Genomic DNA, 13322 nt, shown 5'->3' with positions numbered 1-13322 from the left:
AGGAGGATCCTAGCAGGCTCTGCTCACTGCCAGACTCAACCTGCAGAAGGGCTGGGTACTCCTGAGGACAATACAGGTGGTGCGCCAGAAGAGAGGGAATGAAAGTGGCTGGAAAAGGCTGTGCTAGGGACACACAGATCAGTAGTACACACCCTGGCTTCTAGGCGCTCATGACTAATCATAAAGCCACAGGACCGTGAAAGTCGCCTTCGGGGTGAGTAAAGTTCTTATCGTGTTGTGTTGAAATTAGTCATTTGGTCTGTCTTTCCCGTTAAACCAGTGAAATCTAAACGACGCCAACCCGTCGCATTCTCAGGACCCGGGACAGGTCCCAGGTGAGTCAAGAGCTCCAAGAACTTGTAGCTACTTGACTTGCCCGGGGAGCATGCGCAGTACGCATGCCAGGGGCCGAAAAACACGCGCTTCCGGGCGCGGGCGCGCAGAACGGGCTGAGTTTTCCCAGTGTCACCGCTCCACTCTACCAACCCCTTCTTTCCATTCCCGCGCCCACAGCGCCTCCAACTCCTACGACTCTGCCGGTTCAGGACACCGTAAGGCCCAAGTCATTTTCAGAGCGGGTTCAGCTGAGTTTCCAGGATCTGACCGAGCGGCCGGAAGCGGAAGTTCTATGGTGACGCTTCCTGGACTACAGTCCCCACAATGCCCCTGGCCTCCTTCTGCGCGCTACCGGCCGCTGCTCCGCCAGGTATCTGGGCTCCAGTTCCGGGAGGACAGCGATGCAGCGACGGACTTGTACTGCCCTTTTAATCTCTGAATTATTAAATAATTAATTTAATTCTCTTATTTTATCTTTAGCCAACCTTCAAAGGTGGGGAATGTTTTTCTCTCTGTTGTTGTCGTTTAAATATATTGAGTATGTATTTATGCTTATACATTTTAAATGTATATTATTTGCTCATTTCCCTATGGAGCTTTTGCTTACTGTATTTAAGTATAGATTGCATATTCAAATCTATTTATTTCCTTTAACTTTATTTTATGGCTTTAAAAAAACTTCCAATTTTAACTTATTAAAACAATAAAGACTCAATTTTGTTCTCTTTGGTTGTTACTGTTGATTTGAAATAGATCTGTTTAAAAAACAAGCTCTAATGATGATTTTTTTTTTTAAGTAATCTCTACACCCGGCGTGGGGCACAACCCAGAGTTCAAGAGTCACATGCTCTACTGACTGAGCCAGCCAGGTGCCCTGAAATAGCTTTTTGATTTAAATATCATCAAGTATGTTTAGATATTTGTCATTATTACTTCTGTGGCTTTACTTTCTGTATATTTTTATATCATATATGCTTCTAATATACAGTTATAGAAAAATTCAGAATATTTACAAAAATAAAATTCACCATCAATTGGAATAAGGTGCCTTTTTGTCATCCCTTCCCAGTTTTATTTCTGTGATAGAATCTCTACCCTTGATTACTGATCTGAGGAGTCTAAACTGTTGCACTATTTATCTTCAGATTACAGAGAGTGTGGGATGCCGCACCAAGAAATTAAGGAACTGAATAGTAATTATTTCAAAACTCTAGCACATATTGGGTAAAAGTTTCTTTTCAACCCAGTAGTTACTTCTATTTACTACTCTCAACTAAGAATACTGTGTGTGCGTGTGTGTATTTGTGTGTGTATATATTATGTTTATTATATTATAGTTATATTGTATTAATAATTTTCATAAAAGCAGCCAAGACTCAGCAAAATAGTAAGAATTGGCAAACCAATATATCAGAGAAGTAAACAGAGCACTTGAAGCTATTTTACCATGAAGATATATGCCCATTCTGAGGCAACAGGGATGGAACCCAGGGGCACTTAGAGATAAGAAGTCTAATAGGAGAATTACTATGTATTATGCTGACATTCCGAAAGGCTGAAACCACATAGGGTGTAACAGTCTAGATTGGCAGCTATTTTAGTCCTCTCAGCTACTGTTTTCTGGCTTCATTTGCTATTGAGAAACAACTGACAATCTAACTGCCACTTCTTTAGAGTAGAATATCTTTTAACATTTTGCTCTTTGTTTTTGGTTTTCTGATTTAACTTTATTAAGTGGTCTTTCACATGACTCTCAGTTAGGTGGGGCCATAAGAGGACATACAGGAAAAGCTCAGAAAAACAAAATATATTATACTGTCAGATCCTAGACACAGGAGACACAATACATGTGGACCACAAGGGGAAGCACCAGCATCAGCCAGGAGGCAGAAGGGGCAGGAGCAAGGAAAGAGTCTAGGCTGTGGTCTTTACTGGAGTTTCTGTGGAAAAGGCTAGGTATGGCAGGGTAAACAGCTTAGGATTGGTTAGTTAGAATAGTTTCAGTGGGCTTTAAGGTATAGGGTGCTCTCTGGCCGGTACCTGGCACTGAGATGATTAAGGCGCAGGAATAATGTCTCCTGTGGTGTATGGGCCACATAGAGGAGGTATAGCTCTGGAATAGTTAGTTTGCATATCAAAGATATGCTCTTGGCTGGACCCTTTGCCATCTCTAAGAATTGGTTATCCCTGAGAAGGGCAGTTTCCTGAGCCAGGAAGGATTTTAAGATGTTAATGTTAGTCAAAAAATAGCCAAATGGTAGCAAGAAATAACAAATCTGAAATTACTGGAAAAAAACTTACAAAAATATTATATTCAACAAAAATAAAGGAATGTGGGCAAAATATATTTTCAGATTAACAAAACAAAAACTGAGCAAGTCCTTGTTGTAGTCATTTGCAGAGCAAATGGACTGTCACCTAAAATTCGGTTTAGATACCAAGACTAATGATGACACACACACTCCAACAGAATATGGAAAGTGTTAAAACTTACATGACGCTTTCTGAGGAGAGTAGGAGAGGCTTCCAAAGCTGATATGAACATGTCTTGAGAGATCAAGGAAAGAAGATTGACTCGAGGTTTTTATGATGGTTAGGGGGTAGGGCTGAGATAAAGGTTCCTGTGCAGTGTTTGAAAATCTCACGTTTGACTAATCACCTGAGCTTTTTTATCAGCATGCTCAGAAGTGAGACAGGGGAAAGCTGTGACAGGCAAATACAAAAAGAAAATTGGAGTCAGAGTCTTTATTACAGTGTATTACCAGCAGAATTTGACCAAAGGAAATTCTAAAAGATGTGCATTTTAGGCAGAAGGGAAGTAAAAGAGAAACACAGTAGCTGAGATGCCCTTCAACAGATGACTGGATTAAGAAGATGTGGTCCATATATACAATGGAATATTACTAAGCTATCAAAAAGAATGATTTCTCAACATTTGCTGCAACATGGATGGCACTGGAGGAGATAATGCTAAGTGAAATAAGTCAAGCAGAGAAAGAAAATTATTATATGGTTTCACTCATCTATGGAACATAAGAACTAGGAAGATCAGTAGAAGAAGAAAGGGATAAAGAAAGGGGGGTAATCAGAAGGGGGAATGCAGCATGAGAGACTATGGACTCTGAGAAACAAACTGAGGGCTTCAGAGGGGAGGGGGTGGGGGAATGGGATAGGCTGATGATGGGTAGTAAGGGCGGCACGTATTGCATGGTGCACTGGGTGTTATACGCAGCTAATGAATCATCATGGAACTTTACATCAAAAACCAGGGATGTACTGTATGGTGACTAACATAATATAATAAAAATTATTATTAAAAAAAGAAGAAATACAGTAGAGAGAAAGAATAAGTGTGTGGGTAAATGTAAACGAGCAGTAATTTTAAAGAACAACAATAAAATTATCTGATGGAATTAAAGAAAAAGAACTTAAAAAACAGACAAATAAAATCCTTAAAAGAAATGGGGGATGCCTCAGTGGCTCATTCGATCAAGCAGCTGCCTTGGGCTCAGATCATCATCTCAGGGTCCTGGGATTGAGCTGTGTGTTGCATCGGGCTCCCTGCTCCACTCTGAGTCTGCTTCTCCCTCTCCCTCTGCCCCTCCCCCTTGATTGTGCTCTCTCTCTCTAATATAAATAAATAAATCCTTTAAAAAAAAACAAAACAAACAACAATCACACATAAAAAGGAGAATGTAATAGATTAACTGAAAAAATTAAACATTACTTTGATTAAATTTTGAAAATGTTGGCATTTTTGCATGACCACTAAAGATAACAATTAACAGCATATAATACTCAAATCAGAAGAGGAAAAAATAATGATTAAAAAGAAAGAAAAAATAGACAACATGGTATATATAAATACAAAACATTAGTAATTACATATAAATTGACTAAGTCCTCTATGTTTTAAAAAAACATGGCTCCATAGCTCAGGGGTTAGAGCACTCGTCTTGTAAAAAAACATTGTCATATTATATTAAATAAGCTGTCCATAACACAAATCCAAATATAAAATCTCAGAAAAATTAATTGAACAAGGATGGTAAATATATCCAAATGATAGCCAAATGAAAAATGGTACTGAGACTTTAATAAATAGACTCAATGCAAAAGCTAATTAAAAAAATAGACTTTAAGGCAAAAAGCATCATAAAGTTTATTTCATTATGATAAAATATTCTATTTGCCCAGAATATGTAAATATGTTTGCAACTAGTAATATAATCTAACTAACAGAAATGTAAGGAAAAACAGAATATACTAAATAATTGTGGGGTGTTTGAGACATGTCCACTTCAACTGATAAAACAAACAAAAAATTTAGAAGACCAGGGTGCCCGGCTGATTCGTTCAATGGAGCATTTGACTCTTGGTCTCGGGGTTGTAATTTTGAGCCTTACATTGGATGTATGGATTATTTAAAAATACTATCTTAAAAAAAAACTTAGTAGACAAAATATCAGTGAAGATATTAATCAACTGAAAATCCTTATTACTAAAATTTATTTAATACAAATATAGGAAACATTGCACCCATGAACTCTAGGATACTCATTATCAAGCACATATCTAGAAAATATGACTATGTCCTTGGCCATAAATAACATTTGAATAATTTACAAAAGTCTGAAATCACAGAGAACACGTTCTCTGGTAACAGGTAGATCTGTTGCATAAAATTCAAATAAATCATAAAAATTGAAATAAAGCAACATTTCAATGTTGCCCTGAGTCAAAGAGGAAACCAAGAGGATACTTGAAGGTATTTTAAACTGAACAATGCTGCACATTAAGACCCATCATAATCAAAATAAAATATATCAACTATGCACATGATAGCAAAAACTGAATAGAAAAGAGATAGTCAAATGTCATGTCTGATATATGGCAAACAGCAACATAAACTTTAAAATATTTAAAGGAAAATAAAGATACTAATAATAAAGAACTAGCAATGAGGGGCACCTGGGTGGCTCAGTTGGTTAAGCATCTGCCTTCAGCTCAGGTCGTGATCTCCGGGTCCCAGAATTGAGCCCTGCTTCGGGCTCCCTACTCAGCGGGGAGTCTGCTTGTCCCTCTCCCTCTACCCCACAAGCTCATGCTCTCTCTCTCTAAAATAAAATAAAATAAAATAAAATAAAATAAAATAAAATAAAATAAAATAAAATAAAATCTTAAAAAAACTAGCAATAGGCCCAAAGTTCATCTAGGATCACTACCAGAAATAGTAAGTCTCCTGTAATTGTGAGTGTACTGAAGACAGCCAAGCAGATTAGAACGTGAAATACAAGGAAACAATTGAAAGCACACACACTTTGAAATGTCAGTCTTTGAAAGGACATTTCTGGGAAGTAAAAGATTAAAAGAAAGGATGAGGTATCCTTTGGCAATTACATGTTGAGGGGCACATGAAATAGAGGCATTTCAACTAAGAGACGAAAGAAAATTAGAGGACACACCAGCATCAACCATAAACCAATGGAACAAAACTATAGAACTGAAATTTGCTGTACTGACAACAGAGGGTGCCATTGAACTAGGAATCTTGTAAACCAGAAAAATCCACAAAATGAGAATGCATCTGAGTCTTAGAGATTATTATAAAAAATTAAATGCAATACACTTCAGTTCGCTGAAAATCCCCCACAAAAAAGTAATTATAATCAAAATAAAACTCTAAAGCAATACTGCAAATGGAATAAAATATATTCAAACAAGCAGGGGTATGAAAAACCACCTCAAATTAGACATCTTAAAAAAAAAGAAACAAAAATGGATAGGAATGTGAAGAAATGAAAATATAGTTAATTAAGCTCAGAAAAGGAGCAAAAGAAAAAAGGCAAAATTATCTCATGAATGAAAAATAGATTGCCAGGAGACAAAAAAGGAATAGACTAAAATAAAAATATAATGGCAGGCTTTGAAGAAAGACAAGAAAGAAAACTTTGAGAATAAAAATGGGATAAAGGAAAAAAGGTCAGAAAAGAGTGGTAGAAATGGAAATTTAGCAAAGAGAGTATTCATATAATTGGAGTCTCTGGAAAAGAAAAAAAACAATGGGATAAATTTAGAAGATCTAATATTTTTAAGTATATTGCTAGAAATTTATGTCTCAGAAATCAACTTGAGTGTAGGTCTCCCGAGGTTTGGTTTGGTTTGGTTTCTCCTGAGGTCTCTCTCCCTGGCTTGCAGATTGCCACCATGTAACTGTGTCCTCACATGGCCGTTTCTTTGTGTACACACATCACTCGAATTTCTCTTCTTATAAGGACACCAGAGTTACTAGATTAGCCTTACTCATGACCATGTTTAAACTTAATTACCTCCTCAAAGGTGTCAACTCCAAATATCTTCACATTGGGAGTTAGGGCTTCAGCAAATGAATTTTTAGGCGGACACAATTCATTCAGCTACAGACATTTTAACTTCCAGGGTCTTAATTTAAATTTAGCAGTAAGAAATTTAATAATCTCAACTTTTCTTATCTCTTACAGCTGGGTAACGAGGATTAACAGAGACTACCATTAACAGCTGAGGGTAAGTTAGATTACCCTAGTGACCAGTAGCCTTAAGTAGTGTGCCATGTGGTAATGACCTACACTGATTCTACTTTTACTAGTACTACTTTATGGTAAAAGAAATAGATGCACATAGTAAAATTTTTAAAATGGAAAGTGATAAGTGAAAAGTGCCTCATCCTTCCTCCTATCCCAGTTATCACTAACCTGTAACTTTTTAGTTATTTTCACATGTCAAAGATCTGTTTCTGTGTTTATTTAATAAAAGGAGTTCAAACTGGCTTGTAAAAAAGGGGGGAATGTATGGTTTCTGATAAAATGAAAAATTGGGGGTTTGTCTGGATCCAGGTTAGATTATCATGTGTCTCACTGTCTTTGACCATTTCTCTCTCCTGTGGGATGAAATGTACTGCTTGGCCATGCCTGAGTTATATGACTACTGTACTTTTATGGTACACACACAGGACAGATACATGTTTTCTGAAAATGGAAAACAAGGTGCTATAACAGAAAGGGAAAGGGACAATAGCTAAGCAAACGCAACAGGTATTCATACTCAGCTAACAATTTAAAATATAAAGCATGAACTTTTATTTTTATTTTATTTTTAATTATTTTTATTTTATTTTATGTTATGTTAGTCACCATACAGTACATCATTAGTTTTTGATGCATTTCTATTTTTAAAGAATATTTAACTTCTTAATCTGACAGATTGTTACTTAACATGCTGGTACTTGTCCCTCATATTCTACAAAACCATCTACAGTCAATTCTCATTATTTGCGGTAGTTACATTATACAAAGTCATCACAATCACTGAATCAGCAAATACCAAATGATTACTCCCAGGGGAAATGCAGAATTAGGTTCACGCAAGACCCTAGTCACAATATTTGCATCAAACAATCAATACATAACCTCATTTTATGTCTGTTTCTCTTATTTAATATATATTATTGATTCGTCAACACTGAATTCATGGCCAACAGTGTTATAACTCATGTCTGACCAAAGCTTATCTAACATACATATTTTCTCCATAAGACACATCACAACTTCTTTGCACTTAGGTACAGTAGACAGCATGGCAGCACTAGGCTTGGAGGGCATTTTAAATAGTGAACTCACCAATAAAAGGCACAAACATGCAAAACACATGGCATTAAGGAGACTGCACAAAGGACAATTGCTTTACAATACCAGGACTGAAACAATAAGGCAGAACCTCTCCTTGTTTGACCTCAGCTGGGAACCTGCCCGTTGAGTGATTAAATTTTTTTGCTGCTCTGCATACGTCTGCAAATGATTGGAAAGCACCATGAGTACTAATTTGGGAGTTACAAATGATTTGGGAGTTATAAAATCAAATTTAGCAAGTAAATAAATATGCAAATACAGAATCTGGGAATAATGAGAATCTATTTAATTGGACCCAAACAGAAGAAAACCTAATCCTATTTTATTAATCCCATACTGGTTGAGGTGGAATGGTCCAAGATTAGGTTCAATTATGTTTTCTTTTAAATTTCACAAAATTATTTAATATTTGTTTTGTGCAACTTTTTGGTTTCTTTATGGTTTATAATTGTCTTTCCTCATCTTGTTAAAAAAAGAGCACTGGCAGTTAGATTCACCTACACTAAATTCACCTAATTGAATCCCTGTATTTGTTCAGTGGTCTAATTTGAACTAAGAATTTTACAGATTTTTTGCATAGATTCAGAGGCTTTCTTTTCATAGCAGGAAGTCACACCTGCTGGAAGCCTCAGTGCAATTCTCAAAGTAAGAAGTTCTACCTTTTCCCAAGACAGGTTTTCTTCTTATATAAGAGGTGGAGAAGATAGAGAGGATTTCAAAGACAACTGAAACTATAAAAGGGCATGAAATTATACAAAAATTCTTAGCATTTCATGAGAAGGCTTTCCCCACACCATCTCCATCATTACCCCTTGCACAAATTCCACCTCATGTCCTCTCTCAGCAGCAGGAATATAAAAACTAAATAATTGCTTCCTCTTTTCCATGCCTATTTCCAACTATCTTGTTAACCTAGATTTGTTTCATTAACTAGGTCATATTCACTTCCTTGCGAATTAGCACAGTGATTTCTATAGGCCTGGTTTATTTAACAAAGCATATCCAGGCACACTTGATCTTTACAAAATATAAAACCTTGGAAGTCTTATGTATATTTTCTATTTAACCTAATAAAATATCTTGTGTTATAATAATAGATTTTCTTCCAGAACAAAATTACCCATTAAAACCCTTTAGTACTGTCTTTCCAAAAGAAACTAATATCATTACTCTCAGCCAATGGGACTTACAACTAACAAATTCTAGAAATATGCCAGTTCAGTTGTAGATGGCTGCACAAAATGGACTTCTAACCTTAGATCAGGAAAGAAACAAACAATTTTAAGATAGATTCTTATCCTAAAATCAGTGGGAAGGAACAAGTTCATGTATTTATCATCTATCTCCTTGAACTAGAATATTATCTCTATGAAAAGATGTTCTTTATTCACTGCTAAAGCTCCCGTGCCTTGCCCTTTGAAGGCTTTAAGTAAATACTTTTGGAATGAATGGATGTTCCCTACTGCTGCATTAAAAAAATTACCCCAAAACATAGTGACTTAAGAGAAAACATTTTATTATTATCTCTTGTGGTTCTAGAAGTTGGCTGCGTTCTGTTGTAGAAATGGTTCTCATTCAAGGTCTGTCACATGTTTGCAGTGAGATGGTGGCTGCAGCTGAAGTCACATTGAAGACGTTCTCACTCATATATAGGGAGGTTGATGCTGGCTGTCAGCAGAATGCTGGTGCTGTAAGCCAAAAAGCACACAGGATGCCCGTCTATGTGGCTTGGACTTCCCCATAGCATGGTGCCTAGGTTCCAAGAGCTAACTTCTTAAGGAAACAAGGAGGAAGTATGTGTATCGTTATGAACTAGTTTTGAAGTTTGTGTTTTTAGTAAACTCTACACCCCACGTGGGGCTCAAACTTAGGACCCTGAGATCAAGAATTGCATGATCTTCTGACTGAGCCGCCAGGCACCCCTATGAACTAGTTTTGTGGAAGTCATGTGTGTTGTTTCTATCACGAAGTTCCACCCAAGTTGAAGGGGAAGGGTCATAGCTCCCATTACGTGATGGAAGGTATGCAAGTGCCATATTTTATGAGAATGTGGGATAAAATAAATGGTGACAGTCATCTTTGGAAAACTCAGTCTTCCACAAAGCTGAACAACAACAAACTATACTTGTTTATAAGCATATATGAGACACGCACAGTTAGTATAAAAATAAGTTAGAAAAAAATAAGTTAGAGAAACCTTGAAGTCACTAAAGATCCTCTGACAGCACATAAGTTAGGTGCTAAAGATAGAGAAGTAGATTATGGATGATTTATAAATCTTGTCATGGTTGTGCAGAGATACTCTTTTAGTGACTGGAGAGATCATTCAGGGGGATGGGAGCAACAAGGACATGGAGCAAGCAGAGGTCTTCTTCTCCTCTTCTTCTTCAATCAAAGAATATCCACTTTTAATTTGCTTCATATGAACACAGAACTTTGGCTCTGTAGTGATTCAGTTGAAGGGAAATGTCTTGCTGCTGAAAAGGTTGGTAACCTGTGGAAATGTATAATATTATAAACATAAAATATGCTTGATTTCTGTTGATTCAACTGCTGTCAATATTTCTTGGTTTTTGTGGGGGTTTTTTGGTCATTTTCAGAGATTTCATGAGAAATATTGAGAGATAACTCCAAGGAAATGAATTGCAATTACATGGCATTTATGCCACCATTTACCCTTCCATATATCAGATGTTGCTTATTCCCTCTAATTTCTCCTTCCCACATGTCCTGGTTGTCATTATCAGTTGAATTCAGTGCATTAAAATTAACTATTGTGGTACCTGGGTGGCCCAGTTGGTTAAGTGTCTCACTCTTGATTTTGGCTCAGGTCATGTTCTCAAAGTTGTGGGATTGAGCCCTGCATCAAGCTCCTGCTTAGTGGGGAGTCAGCTGGAAATTATCTCTCTCCCCCTGTCCCTCCACAACTCCCTCAAATAAATAAATAAATCTTTTAAAAAACTAACTGTTGACATGGCTGTTTTTGCTTATTAAAGTCTCCATTTTTCAGAAAGACCATCATTCCCCCTAATTATCATGTGCCACAGTCCTGTTAGTTTCTCATTCTTAAGAAGAAGGAGGCAAGGTGAATTACATTTTTTTTTTCTTTTGGACATTTCTTTAGTAAAAGTTTATGGTGTTTTCTTTATAATTTACCATTAAGTATGAATAAAAAAGACATGTTTTAGGATAAAAGAATAAACAATGCTGAGCATAACCCCTGTATTAGGACATACAAAACTTATGCTATGGTAATATAACATATAAATATTAGTCACCTAGAACATAAATTATTTTTGCTCATGCAATGTTGGTATAGCTTGGACTAATCTCCAAGTTTGCTATTTTCCACATGGTAACTCAGCTGCACAGGCTTCTTTTATTTTGTGGTCCTACTATCTCAGTATATAGCCTCAATAGGGAGGAAAGACACTAAAACTTGAGTAAGCTTTTCAGTACCTCAGCCCAGAGTGATTCTTCAGATCATTGTCCACTGGTTGAAAATAGTTCTGTGTCCCTGCCTAAGCCCAAAGGTGCTGGGAATTGTGATCTTCCTGTGCCCAGGAAGGAGAAGAAAGCCAAACACTAGATATGCTTTTCCATGGTATTAAATGCTGTCAATATTTTTGCAATCATTTGGAAAGTACTGCGAATGTTCTTTGACTCAGTAATTCTATTCTTGGAGAGTTGGGAAATTATTCTGAAAAAAAATCTCTCCAAATAACAAAAGGTATCTCCTTTGATCTCCCATAACAACATGAACATTGATCTCCCATAGTTCACACTGCATTATTTTATCATTGTGCATTACTGTGTCTGATCTTCATGCTGTTGGGATCTTTAAGGCATGGCCAAGACCTTATTTATTTTTGAATCCCAAGCCATAGAGATGCATAAAGTTCACCAATAATGGAAGTTGTAGTATAAATGTCTATGGTGGGAGCCATCTATAAATACCAAAAACCCGGTCTGCACTTGCCATGCCTTAGATATGTAAGCCGGTATAGAAGTTTCTGAAACATCATGTAAGAAGATATTTTATACTGGGGTTTAATCTTCAACTGGGTTTGAAAGATTAATAAGAGATATGGACTGAAAGAAAAGATGATATCATATACCATCTTCACCTAGATCTTCTAATTCACAGGCACTGGGCTGGCTCAGTGAACCAACACTGATAGATATGTATCTGTAGATTCAGGTCCGCCAGCAATGAGGTCTAGAATTACTTTTGTTCTTTGTCTGGTTTCTAGTGTATTCCGGGAGGAAGTGGGGTTGGGGTGCAAACAGATGTTAATAAATGGTATCTTCTCACCACTTTCACCTCAGGTTCTGAGTTGCATGTCAATTTACCTACTCCTTCTTGAACAACCTTGGGCTCATCAACCTATGCCATCATTCCTGGTTCCCCAAGGTTGTGGTCTTGCCTTCCAATAGCTTGCATCTTACACTAACTCCCTCAGACCATTGGGAACCATATGATGCCTCTGGTTTGAATCTGGGTTATATTATTTGTAGACACCTGTATTCTTGCTTTGCTGTGGACAGTACTGGTGTCTTCTTTCATATAAGCATTGATCCAGAATCCTCCTGCGAGCTTGAGAGGACTAAAGAGGCTTTAGGTTGTAAAAGATTAAGTGGAAAAGTTGACATGAAGATTAGAACCTGATTCAAATTCATCCTACACCCACATTGGTCTCTATGCCCCAACCCCTTTTGGTCTAATGTCCCCCTCTTCTACACCAGTTTAGAACTGAGGTCCTAGTATTAGTCTAAGGGAACATACCTGAAATATAGGTAGTATGATCCCAAGCTGAAACAGAATATGAGAAGGAACAAAGATGAGAATGCACATGGTGTATATTGAAATGATAATATACTACAGAGAGTAAGCTTTGAGTAAGCAAATGGTTTCCACTAGAAATGGTACAAGTTCAGGCTTAAAAGGAAGGTGGGAGCTATGTCATGGAACTCTTTGAATTTACCCTGTAGAGAAAAAGTCACTCAGGTTCAATTCATAGAATCTGAGGTTGTTATTAAACCCAAGCAGGGCCTTTTTGTTTTTGTTCTATTATTCATTCCCTGTATGGTTAGACAAATGGCTCAAATTATAGGAACCTCATTCTTACCTCCTGCAAATTGAGCATACAGTTATTTCTGATTTGTGAGGATTAGAATCAATGAATAACTAAAACAATGAGCACAGTTCTGGCAGAGAGCAAGTATTTATAATGGGCTAAATCATCACTGAAATTTAGGCGGAATGTGTGGATGAGAGTGATATTTTAGAGGGGCTCCTGGGTGGCTCAGTCGTTAACCGTC

This window comes from Ursus americanus, chromosome 28 (genome assembly GCF_024610735.1).
Source record: "Ursus americanus isolate L20-20 chromosome 28, mUrsAme1.1.p, whole genome shotgun sequence".
Classification (NCBI taxonomy): domain Eukaryota; kingdom Metazoa; phylum Chordata; class Mammalia; order Carnivora; family Ursidae; genus Ursus; species Ursus americanus.
Note: the sequence above shows the minus strand (reverse complement) of the source record.